This window comes from Zonotrichia albicollis, chromosome 11 (genome assembly GCF_047830755.1).
Source record: "Zonotrichia albicollis isolate bZonAlb1 chromosome 11, bZonAlb1.hap1, whole genome shotgun sequence".
Classification (NCBI taxonomy): Eukaryota; Metazoa; Chordata; class Aves; order Passeriformes; family Passerellidae; genus Zonotrichia; species Zonotrichia albicollis.
In genome coordinates this window covers 11,122,640-11,140,487 of record NC_133829.1, presented here as the reverse complement: position 1 = coordinate 11,140,487, position 17,848 = coordinate 11,122,640, and the positions used below count along the sequence as shown (strand labels likewise).

General features: G+C 40.6%; 2 protein-coding genes across 3 annotated transcripts in view; one reads left to right on the top strand and one right to left on the bottom strand.

Annotated features, from left to right (window-relative positions):
• DMXL2 (Dmx like 2) overlaps positions 1 to 17,848 on the bottom strand; it is a 419,496-nt gene that overhangs the window by 366,272 nt on the left and 35,376 nt on the right. The window lies entirely within an intron of this gene.
• Positions 16,621 to 17,848, top strand: part of SEMA6D (semaphorin 6D) — a 244,535-nt gene continuing 243,307 nt past the window's right edge. The window contains exon 1 of the mRNA XM_074549336.1: positions 16,621 to 16,720. The gene's annotated coding sequence lies outside the window, so the exon portion shown is untranslated. The remainder of the gene's footprint in view (positions 16,721 to 17,848) is intronic.

Sequence of the window (17,848 nt, the reverse complement as noted above, 5' to 3'; positions counted from 1 at the left end):
CGATGCCTGTTGAGAATGATAGACCGGTAAACTCTTCTGTGGATGATATATGTAAAGTGTGTGGCTGTTTGCCAGTATATCCAGTATATATAAAAAAGCAAGTTACTTAAAAGGGGACTCCAGAGAGACAGAAAGACTGTTCTTATTTTTTCCTTAGTCCTGGTCTCTCCTTTATCTTTTTATTGTTTCTGAATTCAGTGAAGTCTATTGTGTTGTTGTAAATGGTCCTAATTGTGCCTAATCTGTTATGAATTTTCTGAGATATTTGTACATCTTTGAGCTTTTTTACTCATTCAAGGCAGTATTTCCTTTGAAATTTCAAAATAATTTTTCTTTAGGATAATTTTATTGCATTCATTTCTTAGATTTGCACAGGGTCTCACCAGAGAAAGGGTTGGCTCTGTTCTCTTTAGTGCGTCTCTTAGAGAAGTATGAGTCATGGCTTTTAAGACTCCTTTTGTTTCATGAAGATGTTACTTTTAGAATATTGTCAAGATGAACCCAGGTTACCGGCTGGGAACAAGAAAGGATGAACAGGTCTCCCTTTACCGTTCTTGTGCTTTCAGATTTTGAACATTTTAGAAAGGCTGGTATGAATCTTGCTTCTCTTCCCTCCCAACTGTTTTTGGTCCTTAGAAGCTCCTGCACACACAAGTTCTCAGACAATTTCTCTAGTTTTGGGAGCAGGGATTTGTAGGCAAAAAACAGTCATGCTTTGATTTTGCAGAATGAGGTGCAGGGAGATGTGTTTCAGATCATGGGCCACAGTGGAAATTGCAGCATTGCAGGCCTGCACATGTGGAGTGCTGGAAATAGTGGCTCCACTGAGTATGAGGTCAAGTCACACTTGGAAAACACCAAAAAATTGCAGGGGATCAGTCCAGCACTGCTGCACCAAATAGGAGCTTTGTGGTTTATTCCTATAACGTGCAAAAGAAAAAGAACCCTGGACCAAAACACTGTTTCTGGTTCCCCTTCCATGAAATGTGAGTATCACTCAAGTGTTGTTATGAGCTGTGAAAAGCTCAGTAGTCTGAACTTTTGCTAGTTGTAGAACTCAGAGAACACAACTCTCTGTCAAGGAGCCAGAGGTGTATGTGATGTAAATCTGCTGTTCCACTGATTTCAGGAGAACCCAACAGGCTTGTGCTGCATCAACAAATCTGATGGGAAATAATCAACAAATGATATGAATGAATTTAACCCCTGAAAAGCCATAGCAGCATGCAAAACTCACGGTGAAACCTATGAAAACCATAAGCACATAGCTTTGAGGGAATGGCTGAAGCTAACTGTGAAAATTAAACTTAAAGCATTAGAAAGGTGGTGAGTGGATCTCCTGTGGGTGCTGAAAGTTCACCAAGGCCCTGCTCTTCACTCAGCTTCAGCTGCACTGAAGGTGCAGCTCTGGGGAGCAAGAGCAGCCAGACTAGAGGAAAGAGATTCTTTTCAGGTCAGGAGAGGACTGATTTTCTTTGTAAAGATCTTTCCTTTCGCCATGCCAAGGATCAGTTTCTAGTTTAGAACATTCCCGTCTTTAAAAGGGGAGCAAACAGCAGCTCTGTTTCATCTGTCGAGGTGTGGTATGTGCAGGGGCAGCCAGGTGACAAACAGGCAGCCTGTGCTGAGCACTCCTGTTGATAAAGGCACTTGTGGAGCTGAGCCCGTGTCGGAGCTGCAGAGAGCAAATGTTTGCTGCACGTGCTCCATTAGTGCTGTTATTGGCTTGGGACGAGCAGGAGAATGGGAACTGCTTTGTGGCACAGCTACTAACACTAACTAACAGTGTCATTCGGGAAGGAAATTTAATCTCACGTTTGCAATTTGATTCAGACTTCTCCATTAATGATTTTTTCCTGCACAGATATTGCTGTGCAGGCGCTGGGCCGGGCCTGTGGGCAGAGCGAGCGCTGGCAGCGGCTGTGCGGGCCCTGAGGCAGCCATTCCCTCAGCCGGGCTGAGCTCTGTCCAGCAGGCTGATAAAAACACAAAAATACAGCTCCCTGAGCCTGTACCAAATAGGATTTATCTTACAGCTTTTCCCCAGCCACTGCTCCCTGGGAGAGGCACCAGCACCGGGTAGGGCCCTCCCCATTCAGGCAAAGGCCCACAGGTGGTTCTGTCAGGGCAGGACAGGTAAAATGGTCATGAAAAAAAGCAGGATTTGGCTCTCCATGACTGCAGGCAGCAACCACAGGGGTTGATTTATTCCTGACCTCACATGCACAGCAGCACTGGCACAGGACACATTTCTGTCCATGCATGGCAGCACTGGCACAGGACACATTTCTCTCCACAAGTGGCTGGGGCTGCCAAGGAACTTGCCAGAATATGGAGCACATCTGGTGTGGAAATCAAAGCCAGCTTCACCTGCTGGGAGCTGTGAGCAGCAAGGTCTCCAGCCTGGAGGGCTCTACCAGCTTTTGTCCTCTTTAAGGGGCTAAGTGAGTTGGTATAATGTTACAGCAGTGTGGATTTTCTTATTTTAGCAATAAACAGAACTTCTGATGTCTGAAAGTAAAACTGGGGACAAGATGAGTAATTTTTTTTAAAGTCATCTTTTTTTTCCCCAAGAACACCTTTCCACCTTTCTTTGTTTGTGGAACACTTTTTACGATCACACAAACCTCTGTTAACAAAAGAATAAGTAAACTGGCTGGGTTAACTGAAATATTATTTTTCTACCTCAAACAAAATGGTGGGATTTTTTAAATTTACCTGGAATCTTACATTTTTTCATAGAAAACTGGGCCTAAAATGAAATATGAAATTGTTTTAACTGATCACATTTTCTCATCTTTTCCTTTCTATTATCTTTGTTTTTTGTTCACATGCTTTCCTCTTTAGTGACTCTTTCCTTAAATTGACTCCATGTTTGTATTACGTTTTTGCCCAGAGTTGGCACAGAGCAAGCAGAGCTGGTTCTCTGACCTGCACAAAGACTTTTGATGCCACGGGTTCTTTAATGAGACTTATGTCTGCCTGGTGACCCATCTGTGCTCTGACTGAGCTGCTACAACAGGGCCTTAGGGCAACAGTGAAATAGGCATAGGATGCTAATCCACATCCTCTGCCACCTTTCACCATGTGAGTTGCAGATAAAATCCAAACGCCGTTTTTTTGCTACCCTGAAATTCAATCAAAACAGCTATGCTGCTATTGTAGCTTTCTGTTTTTGTGTTTTCCTTCCTAGCAAAGCAAGAATGGGAGATAAATTTGCCTTTAAACTTGTTCTCAGTTTGACACTTAAAATACTGTTTACTAACTTATGATAAAAGCTGTGGGTTTGGTTCTTTCAGGAGGATCTAAATTGCTAATGACCAACAGACACACTAGAGAAATTGCTGTCATCGTCTGCAGTTTTCCTTTTGTTCTTTAAATTTGAAAAATTGTTTTTCAAATTTCTGCCAATGAAAACAATATCAAACTGGTTGAGACACAACTGTGTGGAGAGCAAAGCCTCTTACAATAGGAAAGGGGGAAAAAACATAATAGATGACTGGGCTGCCTTCTTTCATTTTTTGACCTTTAATTGAAAGATTGAAGATAAGTAGTTCCTGGGAGAAAGCAAAAGGCTGATTCACTTACCCTGTAGCTTTGAGTGGAAAAGCTTCCTGGAAGCCTTACTATATATTATGAATCATCCTCTTGTCATTCCAAGAAGTTCATAGACAAGTAAAATGTTAGGAATGGATTGGAAGTGGAGTGATGGGCAGTAAGGCCTAAGTGAGAGGTTAAAGGTCTCAAGATAATACATTCAGGCATCCCTCAGGACATTTTTGTAAAACTGATGTTTCTGACCTCAGGAATCCTTGTCTCCATGTATTAGGATTCACTGCTCTCTTAGAATAATGTCATTTTGAAAAGTTCACATGCTTTATATGAAGTTTTAAAAATGAGTACTGAGTTTTCTTTCAAGGAAATCAGATGGAGTCATCACTGCTTCATGCTTATGGGACTGCAGAGCATGTGGGGTTGACTGACTGCCATTTCAAACCCTGTAACATAAATGAAATCAGGTATAAAACAGATTTGATCACAGTAAGCACAAAGGAATCAATTATTAAATCCTCGAGGGTGTCACAGTATACTATAGGTGGAAGAGAATAAGCTTTGGAATTTCAGGAGACAGAATGGGGTAGGAAAAGTGGCAAATCCTCTGCTTGGGATGGGAATCAAGTGTTTCACAGTATGGCAAGAATTCAATTGACCTTGAAAGTACGTGAGCCCCTTATTCTTTTTCAGAACCACATCCTTTCAGGATGCTTATTAGGACACCTAATCCTCACTGTTGACATAAGAGTTCATTACATATTCTTTCTAAAATGTAGCTTTAAAGATATGGTTTTAATCGAGGTGGTAACTCAGTGACCATTTCTTAAGCTAACTACCAAAAAAATGTCTGTCAGAGTATACCAATGTTCCTATGTTCAATCTTTTTATGCCCTCATATGAGTGTAAGTTGGGGAATTTTGCATGTTCTGTAGCTGTTCACTTTTAACCAGAGGTGACAGGATGAACACACCTTTTGCTCTGTGGTAGTCTCTTCCATCATATTCATGTGACCAATGTGCAGTGTTTCCAAATCTCTACATGGACAGTGCCACAAGCCCTAGTGCTCTGCAGTGAGCGGTGAGGGAGAGCTACTCCATTGGCAAAAGTACCCAGATGTTTTAATGCCTTTCTGAAAGGTTGGATATTTAGGACTGGCATAGTGGTACAGCTTCACTGACAGTTCCCAATTTACATGGCAGCTGACCCAGACTGTGAGATGTTTCTTAGTTTGACTGTGTCCTGGTTTCAGCTGGCACAGAGTTCATTCTGTTCTCAGTAGCTGGTACAGGGCTGTGTTTGGCATGCAGCTTGGGGATGATGTTGATGTTTTGCTGGGCAGAGTTTGCTCTGAGCCCTGGATGTTCTGGTGTCTTGTGCTCTGCCCATGTGGGGCTGTGCAATAAATGGGGAGGGAGCACAGCCAGGACAGCTGCCCCAGACTGGCCAAGGGGACTTTCCATGCTGGGAATGTGAACTGGGAGGAGCTGGCCAGGAGCAGCTGATGGCTGCTTGGCAATGGGATGGACATTGGTCAAGGCGTGGAGAGCAACTATTGTCCATCACTTGTTTTTCTTGGGGCTTATTTTCTCTCTCTCTGTCATGTTCATTAAAATTGCTGGTTTTTTGCTCTACTGTAATCTCTGTTCATTAAAGTTGCTATTATTGTTATTTTAGGATTATTTACTAGTACTGTTACTCTTCTTACCTCAACCCTTGAGTTCTTTTTTTAGCTCCTCTGATCTCTCCCCCACCCCACTGCAGGGGGGAGCCAGACAGTGGCTGTGGTACTTCATTGCCATGTGGGGCTAGACCACAGCCCTGAGCAGCAGCATTTAAAATTTAAAATTATTGCAGCTTGGATTTGAAGTAAACACTTCACTGGGGTGAATACAGTGGGGAAGAGTGAATGCTTCTGTGCCTTTTTCTGCTGATATTGTTTAGCTGGAGACAGCTTTCTGCAAGACTGAATTACCAGGGCAAGAGTGCATTGATTTACATCCTGAAGGTTATCTTTCTAGTGAGAAAAGGCACAACAGTGTGTGTGTCTGTTTTTATAACTGTAGATTTTGAGGAGAAATATATGCTAAAATAAAACAAGGGTTGAGGAGGAATAGTACTGTGTGGATTTCTAAATAGTGAACTTTAATACTGGAGAAGAGAGGGTTTTATATTCTGGTTGACTTTTCAGTGCTCCTGCTCACATGCTGGCATGCATCACAATAATGTATTTTCACCCTTGCATTTTGCTTTAGCTATTGACTCATTGACTTGTTTGTTGATAGAAGACAGGCAGCTGAACAAATCCCAGGAGGGGGTGAGCAGATTTTTGATCACTAATGGTGCAGTAGCTCAGACCCCTCTATAAGGGATGCCATTTGATTTGAATAGCAAAGAGTTAATTTTATATTATCTAAAGTGCTTTTTAGGATTGATTTATATACTCCCACTTTCACATTAATTGGGAAGTATCTATTGTTATCTCTCTAAAGGTCAGCTTCTCCTCTGCTTACTCACATGAGTAATGTAATTGATGGCACTGCATCTGCTCAGGAGAATAAGGAGATCTGGTTTGATGCCACGTTGAATGGAAATAGCTCCACTAGGTCTGAATGTCGGTGCTGAAGAATACTGTAACTTGAGAGAAATACACCTTCTCTCTTGCATATCTCAGCATAGTTTTCTTTCTTATTTTGTCTGGCTAGAATACCATTAAGAGTAAATTTGAGCTCCTTTACAAATAATTTTTTTCAAATTTACTTGTAAGGAGATAATCCTGGACAGGCTCAAATCGTTTACCAAATGTTCTATCCTGGTTATCATCTGCTTAGAGCAGGGCTGGGCAAGCAGTTACTTGGGAGTTATTCCAGCTCTGGATTCTTCCTTTGCTGTGCCAGTTGTACCATCACAGCAAAGTAGCTCGGAAATGGCATTTCTACATCAGCATGATTCATGTTTTGTTGTTCAATAGAGAAGGGAAATTAAGCTGGGAATTTTAGAAGTGCATATATAAAGAAGGATGTAAAAGGATTGCTTACTGGAACTTGTATTAGATCTTTCCTTGTACCCACACTTCCAAAAATCATCCTATAATTCTGCCTTCCTGTCATTCTTCTGAAGTGAATGATGACCATATGCTTCTTTTTGTTCAATTATTTTTGATGGTGTTTGTTTCTGACATATTAACCAATGCTTTTAGTCACAATTATCTCAAAGGACTTGGAATTAACATTTTAATAAGATATAATCTGCTTCCATTCATAACTTTTGGCTTTTAAATTCTAACACATGCAATACTTTACTGCTGAATCATTTGAGGGATTCTACAAAATGTAGAGATAATTGAAATGAGGATTTAAACTTGGATTATTGAAAGGAGGATTAAATTCAATCTGTGAACAGCTTGAAATGTTTTATGTTAATACACTCACAAAAATTCTGTCAGATTTCAATTGTAGAGACCACAGCTCATTCAGAAGGAAGAAATAGATACTTTTTCCTCTAGATTTGAAATAAATTTAAGCTATAAAGGGGGAAAATGAGGCAATTCACAAATGTGAAACTACAGGAAAACAAATTTATAGGTTTAGGAACACATGTACCCATCAACAGAGTTTCTTCAATTACAGAAAAAATAAGGCTAAAAAGTACCTCAGTGCATCTCTTAGTTCATCTTTGTGCTTCTAAGCAGGATGTGCAGGATACTTCTGCCTGTCCTGGCAGATATTTATCTATCTAACTTCATGCTCTGGATTTCCAGAAGTAAGGCCCTTGTGGTCCCCCCAGGCAGCTATTTCCAAGCTTTATTATTTTTCATACCAAGAAAAAAAACCTCCTCCTTCCTTTAATTACCCCAATTATTCACCCTGTTTATCTGGACCCAAACTTTGTTTTGTGTCCTTCCTGGCAGCTGTCATTTGTGTTCTTCAAGACTGTTCTCAGTGTCAAACACCCTCTCCCCTCATCATTTCTGGCTGTGGGTTTGCTCTCCCAAACTCTCTGCTCTAGGTTATGTTTCCTGTGTGGATTCTGGTATAATCCAGGTAGCAGCTACTTTTTTTTTTTTTTTTTTTTTTTTTTTTTTTTTTTTTTTTCTGTATGATACATTTCACTCATGCTCACTTTGTAATCTGTTATCTCATTTTTTTGCTCTCCTCAGACCTGCACTTCTCCCTCTATTTCTCCATAAGCAAGAACAAGTCTTTATCTTTTCCTTAATTAGTTTTATCCTTTTTTTTCCACACCAGTGCTTCAGTTAGGCAAAACAATTTTGATTTCCATTCCTGTTCTCTAGCATACCTGGAGGCCTTTCTGCTTAGGAGTTATCTGCATCAGAAAGCATTTCTCCCTGAAAAATCCTTGAATAGAGCCAGACCCATGATAGAGCTCAGCTTCTTCCCTTCTTCCTGTTAGAGAAGGAAATAAACAAATTTCTGAAACTATTTATTCTTGCAAAATCCATGTCATCTGTTACCTGCCTTATTCTTGTCTTTCAGGAGCTTGCAAATAATTTTATTCATTCCTACTTGTTTTTTTTTTTATTCTCCCAGGAGCTGGAGTTAAGCAATCTATCTATCTATCCATCCATCTATCCAATAAATTTTTCAAGCTACTCTTTTTATCCATTTCTGTATTAGGATTGGATTTATCATTCTAGTAAACCTTTCTCTCTCCAAGTTCCCATAATCACTTCTGAGATTTTTTCAGCTTGTTCTCTGAATATTTTATGATGAAAATCATCAAGTCTAGACTGTTTGAATCACCTTAGTTATCTAAATATTTTCTAACCTTTTAAGTCTTCCTTTTTCTCTGAGATATTACCTTTTTTTGGCATTTAAGACACCTGACTTCTCCTCGTGGTTGACTCACTCACTCAGTTCAGGAGGTGCAGACCCCTCTGCCAGGTCCCTGTGTGTTTCCCTCACTCAGTTTTGCTGCAGCAGAGCTGGGGATGTTCCGAGGATTCTGCAGCAGAAGTTTCCTGTGCCCACCCAGGCTCTCTGAGGACTCTGAGAGCTGCAGGGCAGGAGGTGTCAGTGCTGCAGGGCAGCTCTGGGGATCTGCCAGGCCTGGAGGGGCAGGCTCAGCCCACACACTGGTGCCACCACAGCTCGGGGACAGCTCTGGGGACAGTCCTTCCCTGAAGGGTGCCTCAGTCCCTACAGGCAATGCAGTCCTGGCAGTTCTGTTTTCTTTGAGGGATTTCCACATGCCTCAGTATGAAAGCAGAATTTTTAACTGAGTTATATTGCAGTATTGCAGTTTATTCCTGTAACACACCTCGCTAGCTTGTGATCTGTGTATTGGTCATAGAATCATGGCTAGTGGGGACATGGAGAGCATCCTAACCAAACCCCTGTGCAGGGACAGAAGTAAAAATTGAAGTGCTTCTGACTTATCTCTTGGCTTTTGCCCTATCTGTTCTTAAAAACTCTGCAACCCTCCTAAGTAGTTCTTTCAGTGTCCTGGTAGCTGGGAAAGGTTTGCTTCTGTGCTCTACATAATTCTTGTTGCATTGTAAGCTGTTTATTTTCTGTCCTGTCCTGTCCTAGTGGAAAAGCTGAGAAGTTTATTATCTTTCTCTCTGTGGAAATTGTGAATGTAGTGGCAGATTGCTGTCTCATGTCCAGGCAAGGTGTTCTTCAATATTTACACCATTTCCCTTGAAATGTGTTTTAAACATGTTGGGGACAGAGAATAGCTTGTTCAATTTTGGAGCTGACAGAATGTGAAATCATCTATTGATTCTGTTATTAACCTAAAATATGTTTGATCAGCTTTTCTCACTTTTCACTGCACAATCCTCCGTAATGCTACACTCTATTTTTATTACGTTTGATATTGTCACAGATACAAGTTTAAACAGGATAAAAACAGAACCTATGGAAGAATCAAATATCAAAGCAAATATTTGATTTTTGTGTAGTTTCCAGAATACAAAATTATTCCCCAGTGTGAGCAGACACAATTCTTTGGAATTAATGGGGATATGCAGAGTTATCATGAGTTTGAGCAGGCTTTTCACTGCAGTATTTGTTCTGCATTTGCAGCAGTCACAAATCTCCTGCCAGTAACATTCAGGGAAAACATAGAGCATATTTAAGGACATATATATGTGGTTCCATGTTAATGTTGTCATAATGGAACATAAACTGAGGCTGTTAGATTAATAAGAGGTACCAGATTTGTTTGCAAGAATAATCAGGCAAATATATAGGCACAAACCAATTTGTAGAGCATTAGCATTTCAGGATTCTCCAGAATGGGGGGTAGATAAACAGTTTCATGTTTTACAAGACACAAGTGCAAGCTTCAAGCTGTGACGGCAACCCACAAGGTCAACCAAAAGGAGGAAATATTGGGATAAACAGAATTATATCTCAAAATTTATAGATTGATGGGGTGACAGGAAGAATAATAGCAAAGAACATGATTCAGCAGAAACCAGGATCAACATTTTTTTAATCAGAGATCAGATACTGATCCTTCACCCAGCAAAGGGTAAAACCTGAGGCTAGAGGGCTCAGCTAGGGGAGCTGATATTTGCATATGGTTTCATCTTGCCACAGTTATAAATCTGAGCACTCTCAGTGGTATCAGTGCCTTGCAGAAAATTGTGCCTCTGAGAAGGAAAGAGTAGGAACAGATAACAAAGGAGATGATGGTGGAACAGGCTCCATCAGCATCACATTTAAAGCTGTTGCATTTCACCTGGCATGAATTCTGTATTGAGGCGAAATTCACTGTGAGAGTAAGTTCCTTCTCTCCCAAAAGGCAGAGTGGACACATAATTTGTGTTTGCATAATATCTATGAAAGTTTAGGTTTTATTATATTTGACTTTTCCCAACTTCATGACAAGCTGGATGGAGCGCTGCACACCTGTGCAGAGCACCTTGTCAGGTCCTGCCTAGGCACAGCCCCTGAGGTGGCTTCTAATGGAAATCCATAACTCTACATCAAGTGCTGTGTGAAGTCACACACATTCCAGCATGTTAAGGCTTAGCAGTAATGTTGGAATTAAAAATGAAAGGTATTAAAAATGTAGTTCTTGATATAATTAGAGTGAAACTGGAGCTTACTTAAATACTTTTGTCAAGTGTCAGCATTTGACTTTTTGCAAGATATATATGTCTTTGTGGAGTGAATAGAATATCTGTACTTCTCAGTATACTAAAATACTGAGTTTTCTTTCCTGTTGTTTCTCTGAGTAATATCAATCAGTGTACAAGATGTGATCAGAGGTTGCTGTTAGTACATAGCATCTCAAGCAGATGCAAAAGGTGGCACAAAAGATCTCAGCAATAACTATCACATGTAAACTCTGCTGGGCCTCCATAGCAGGAGAAACTTGTAAGATCCTTTTTGTAATACTGTGCATATAAGAGCATCCCCAAAAACTTGCACATGGAAAAAGATCTTTGTGGGGAAAAGGACATAGCCATTGGCATATTTGAGATAATTGAAATCAATGACCAAATGCTTGTTAAAAGTTAGTTATTAATATTTATGCTGAGAGTTTCAAAGGAGCCTAAGGGAAATGTATGCTCCTGACTCATTGAAATTCACCAGGAGCTGAGTGCCTAACTCCCTTAGGTCTCGCTGAAAATCTCAGCCTTAATCTCTGTGTGACAATCTGATTTTGATGTTTTACAAACCATACTACCAGTAATGAGGGTGTGCTGAGGAAGCTGGGAAAATGTTGTGAGTGCTTGTATTTAGTGCCTTTATTTTGACATAATCGTTTAAAATGGCTTTAGATGAAAATTTGTGAAGTAAAGCAATTTCCAGCTGAAAGCCTCATGGCAGAGGCTTCAGTCTGTGTTAGTGATGTAAACACATGCATTAAACTTTGTAATGGATTTTATGAAACTTAATGAGCAGATTTTTATTGTGCTGTAATACCATGTTGAAACTACCCTTGTTTCTTTGTTTTTCTTTGCCTACAGCTAGAAATAAATTTGACATGCCTTATTATTACATTGTGCTAGTTCACTGTAAGTTTATAACATTACCTAAAACTAGAGCCTTTATTTGAAGTTTTTGGCAAAAGTGATATTCTCTCATGACTTCTGCTCAGAATAATATACAAAATTTTTAAAACTATTTGGTATAGTTTTAGAAATAAGTTGATGGCATTTTTTAATCATTTTTATTTCTAATGTGGTTGCAACTGTGAATCTCCAACTAAGACAGGCCAGGCAGCTCAGTTCTTCAAAGACTCACAGTAACACTGTGAGCAAATACAAAGAGGTGCTGGTAAGGTATCAATGGCTGCTTTTGTTCAAACACTCTAAGATCTGTGTGACTATGAAAATTCGCATTATACTCCTGCACTTCTACTGGCATTGCAGAAGTATAACCAAAGAAAAAAGCTTCACTCATACTGGTATTTCTGTCAGCGTGACTTCACAATCCCAAACTACTTTATTTGTAAGATATCCAAGGATAGAAATAATTGAATGTTTCAGCGCTTGTTTCAGCTAACTGCCTTCCCAAAAATGAACAGGTCCACAAAGCCCAGTTCTTTCTACATAACTGCAAATTTTACCAGTCTTTACTGTTGAAAGAGCTGAAGGATTCCTCATGGCACCAAAAACCTCCCCACCTTTAGTAACTTGGCTTCTTCCACATCATTGTTCCTGTAAACTATCAGCTTAAACCACAGGTCAAGAGTGCTTATAGTCTCATAAAAATGTCCTGTAAAAAAAAAGAAACTGATTGCTAATCAGTGAACTATTGTAGTTAAGCTACACTGTGTTATAATACTGGAGTAGAATCATTTCCATCTTTCAAATAGTATTTTCACTGTGATGCTTCTTTCAGAAGAAAGAGAAATTTTGAACCTCAAGAGCTGTAGAAAAGCCAAGACAAAATATGTACAATTCACATTAGCAACCTGTTAATTTTTAGAAGCATAAATGGTAAGGTGACTGGATAGATGTAAACACCGCACCAGTGAGGGACGAACCATTTTATCTCTCTTGTATGTATGTGCTGAGCAGCAGGGCTGCACTCATGCCCACAGACTCATGGACAGTTTGGCTGCAGTGACATGTACGTGGTAAATAATATGGGGAATACTCAGCAATATCACACTTCAGTGTCCTGCTGAAACCAGCAGGTTCCTTGCTGCCTTAAAGAAATATGTATTGAAATAGTCATTAATGTTCTTCTTCCTATATTACTGAGGGGCTCAGTGCTTCTCCCCTGGTGCTCTTTGAGATTGTATTCACTGAAGGCAAGTTGTTGCTGGCATAGCTCAAGGTCCACTTGGCTCAATTAGCTGCAGGATTTTAATATTCTTATGTCAGGTAACAAGCAGAGCTGGTTGAACTTCTTTCCATGAATGTAGGAAAATACAGGAAAAAATAATCAAACAGAAGAAAACTGTCAACTTATTTTGTCAGTACTTTGCCCCCACCCTCTTTGATTAATGCTTTTATTTTCCAAAATTGAAAGTTTAAAGGTAAAAAATCCAAAATTTCGTTTTGTTCTATTATATTGTGGTTTCAGTTACTCTGCCCAAGGCATGAGAGCACAAAATTTAATAGAGGCCAAAAATGATAGCATTGGTTACCTGGGCTTCAGGAGCTTCTTTCAGCTTCTCCTGCTAAGAGAAAATCTCTGGCAATCATAGATCCCACTGTGAAGTCCTAGTCACACTGAAGGCTCCAGGAAACTCAGTTGTTCTTACTGGTACCAGAGTTTACCAATCTATTTTTATGATAACTATGCCCCAAAGCTGTACACATGCAGGTTTTCTTTACAAACTTTCAAAAGCTGACTATTCAATAATTCATTATCCAAGGTGTGAAGGGCCTGGTGAGCATTGCCAATCCTGTTAACACCATTGTGAGGAACCCTTGTGCAGCAGGAGTCCTCTGACAACAGGCAACAGGGCAAACCCTCCTCAGCAATTCACCCAAGTGTCATCTTTGGTTTGCAAGTGGAATGGCACCTTTGTCTCCAGAATCGTGTCAAGTGTCACTGCCTGAAACATCAAGCTGAGCCTTGTCGTGCTGTTTACACGAGCCTGATTGTGCAGTACTAATCTACAGGCTTTGGAACTGCTTCCCCAGCTCAATCCAGCTGAAGGCTGAAAAGTGCTTGATAAATCCTTAGGGTGCTTTAACTTTGAAGAATTCTTTTGCAACCGAGACAAACAGGATTAGTACACGAGGCTTTCCATAACGGAGCTCTGGGTCTCCCTTTCACTGATAGAGTATCCCTGGCAAATTTTTTCTCCCATTGATACCTCTTGATCAGAAAGGTATGAAGATCAATAGGTTTGTAACAGCATCTTTTTAGCAATAATATCTTTTGAACTCTGTATTACAAGACTGTGATTCAGAGCTTTCTAATTTAGCTATAAAGTATGTTCTGGGCAACAGTTTCTGATAGGAAAGTGTGCTGAAGTCAGTGGAATGCTTTCCAATAATTTCCAGAGGGTCTGGATCAGGTTTTAAAATTTTATCCTGTTTTTATTTTTTTCCCTATGGTGGTGTGACTCCAGCTGCATCACTAAATATGCTCTACTATTAAAAAAAAATTGCCAATAAACCAAAGCTTACATGATCACTGTAATTAAGGGTTTAGAGATTGTTTGGCTCTCACAAGTGTTTTAAATTACTATTTTCAAAATGAAATCTTGCAATGCAGACTGCTTGAAGGCTAAGCAGTCTGTGGTCCTTTGGCAGGTATTTTCACCTCTTTGCATAAGTGACTTTTACTCTCCATTTACTGAAAGTACTGGCAAACGCCTGCCCTTATATTCAAAGGAGGAGTAGACTCTACTCTGATATCCGAGAGGTGTAAGCAGGATGAAAAATCAAGGCCTTTTACTCACCACACCTTCCAAATGTAAATGTGTTGTGACCCAGTTTGCAAAAGCAATGGAGAACCATTCTGGATGCTGCACATTGTCTGCAAAGCTGAGAGGGATTGTGCTGCCAGGGAAAACGCCTGGCAGGTTACCTGGAAAGTTAGCTCATTCCTTTTGGAAGTGTTTTAAGTCCATCACAAAGAATTCTATACTTGGACATGGAAACACAAGTAACTGAATCACCAAAAAAAATCCCTGCTCAGCCTCTTCAGTGGCTGGGGAGCCCTGGCCCCTTTTGAAAGGCAACCTGCCCATTTGTGTTGAGCTAAGCGCTTGCTTCCCTCTGCAGCCAGTCTGGAAAGACACACAAGGTGTCCAAAATGAAGATATGAGCAGAACACATGAGCACACACTGACAACACCAAACTCAGGTGTAATCAATCCACTGGTGTGCTCTGATATTGCTCTGGCTGCTCCCAATCCTTGTCTCAGGCATTCTCTAGAAATTGTGGGACTGTTTCCTGTGCTCCTTTAAAGCTGAGGGAGATCAAAGCCACATTGCTAAAGGACCTCTGGGCTCTGCCCAAAGTTGAGGTGCCCTTCACCCCTTAGGTAAGATCTTAGGGCCATTCCTAGGATCAAACCCAGGGAAACCAGAGGTAAATAACGTGGTGTGTGTGAGCAGAACACTCACCATGCTGAGAGCAGCTCAGGTACCAAAAGCAGCATGGCAATGATGGCAATGATGCTTCTCAGCAGAGCAGTTTGTTGAAGGTGAGCTTGGGTGGCCCTTCCCCCTACCATGGAATAGATATTCATAGAGAAAAGCAAGGCTTCAGAAACAATTCTCTGTTTAGCAAACCCTATTCCCTCCCTTAGGTGTCTTGCACCTCACTTTTCTGTCTCCAGGGAATTCCCTTGTGGCCATGATGAGGGAATTCTGCTGCCAGGGCTGGCTGCCTCTGGGCCTCACTCTCCTGTGTGGTCCCTGGCAAACAGTGCTTTGTGAGTAGCAGCAAATGCTCCGGCTTGCAACGTTTTTCAAATCATGTTTAGCTCAGAGGAAAAGCATCTTTGACAGCTCTGCAAACTCAGTCTTGAGATACAATAGACTTTTACATCCCTGCAGTTTAAAAGTTAATAGCATACAGTTTAAAACCTGCCTGCCTAGATAGGAACATGACAGATTTTAAGCGGCTTTAAGCCTGTAAAGTAAACAATGCTAATACTAAAAAATTGATATTTCAAGTTCATTCCTTCTTTTTTTTTTCCCTACTTTTTTGTTAGGGGAAACCCTGTAAACATGGCAAATGTGTATCTTTTCTGTCACTTCATAGAAAAGCAGCAAAACATACAGAAGAAAAGCCTTTCTCTCTGGCTGATTTCCCAAATGTACTTTGAGTTACCAACCACATTTAAGAGGCTGCTGGAGCTTCTTTGTACAGTGAGAAAGTGCTGAAACAGAAAAAGCATTGAGCAGAATATGCAATGACTTTGTCACAATTATGGGCATCAAACACAGGGTTTTCAGACACAATCCTTTATCCTGCAGATGTTTCAGCTCAGTGTGTTGATCAGCACATTGCCCTGGGAAATTGCCTTGCTGATCAAAAAGTGTCTGTGTGTGCCTCCCTTGCACATATGTAGCTTAGTCTCTTCAGGACAGCCACTAGTTTGAATATTCAGGAGATAGCAAAATTGTAGACAAATAGTTGAAACACTCCACTGATGCACCTTGACTCATTAGAAATGCTGCATCTGTAGTAAGCAAAAATATTCTCCATCACAACTAAGATTCAGCACTTAGGATGTGTGTAGGAACATAACCTTTGCCTCTTTGTTTAATGCTCTCCTTTGGGAAACAAATGCCTTTTGAGATATCAGGAAATGCAAGCTCAGTCATGGTAACATTTAGTTTTCCTTTCCACCTGCTGTGTATAAAATCTGCCAGTGAGTGAACATTTTCTTGGTACTGTAGACATGAGGTCAAATCCTTTTCTGTTATTATCTTTTTGCTTAGTTGAAGTCATATCAGAATCAAATTTAATTTTATCTCTCTTGGTTTGTTGGGAGGGTTTTTTTCTGGGTTTTTGGGGTTTGGTTTGGTTTGGTTTTTTTGCTAGAACTGTGGCCACTGCATAAAGTTGGCTAAGAGTTATTTGTTTCTGTGCCAGAAATAACGTTCCTTCTTCACAAAGCTAATCAGTGGATCTGTGCCTTTCCTTTGGCAGATACTCTCCTTGTGCCACTTTGCTACTGAATTTTTAAGATGCTGAGGGCCAGGAAACTCCTGTGAACTTCACTGACACCTGGATGGACTTGGCAGAGAGAACCCATCTGACAGGTAGGCACTGAGAAATGGAGCTTCCATTGTGTTCTGATAATGCCAAGGCTCCAAACCACAAGCTGTTCCCCCTTTAGTTTAATGATTAAGGGCTGATCATTTGGATCTGGGCTCACACAACATTCTGGGCATTTGCTAGAGCTATCAAGTTGATTGTTCAGCAAGTCACAGCTGTAGGAAAGGTTAGTTTGGGAGGCAGGATTGTCAATCCCAAGGACCTCTCTCCCCCATTCCCTCCTTCATGCTGGCGCTCAGGCTGGGGCCAAACACTAATGAGAAGACTCCAGACTCACAGTGTGTCAGGGGAACCAGAAATGTGGCAAACACAGGGAGGAACATAGGTGGTAAGGCTGTCTCTTGTGGACAGGGGAACAGTGAGTCTACACTTGCCTTGTCAGCAAAGAAGAACAAGAAAGGATTGTATCCTTCTCCTCAATGTCCTCACCTAATGTCCTTCCAGCCCAGCTGAGCCAAACCAGAGGGAAAATTAAAGAATAAAATATTCTATGCTTGCCAAAGGGAAGATGAAAGTGTAATTTTTCAAGCTGCTGTTTCATAGAGAAGCAACATGTGTCCATAACTCAATCTAGTTCTCCTGCATTAGCTCTACAAAGCATTTGAGCTTTCATTCAGCAATAGGATTTGGTAGGTCTGATGAGTTCTACTGTGGACTAGAAGGGAAGTTCATTAGAAAAATTGCAACTCTGAGTCCTTTTAACCTCAGAACAAGCTTTTGGATTTTGCTAATCAGGTACATTTGTCATTTATATCAACAAGAAACATTTAACAAGTAATCTGCTCTGGGAGGAGTGTGGTTTACTGCCTCAGTCTGGGTTTGTGCTATTAATAACAATAATCATGTTTGGCACCAGTATAACCAGTTTAAGCAAAGGATAGAACAGATTTCCCAAGCTCCAGCTGGTTCAGCGTGATTTTCCATGTTCCTGATGAGAATTTGCCAGAAACAGAAACAGGCTTGTTGGGATCAAAAGGATGTGGAAAAACAAGAGCAGAGTCTTGTGCAAGTTTGTCATTTTGTTTAAGAATGAATGCTGGGGTTTGACATGATTTCTTCCATTTAATTTCTCTCAGATGGATTTAATTTAAGATGGAGCTTTTCAGAGTAGT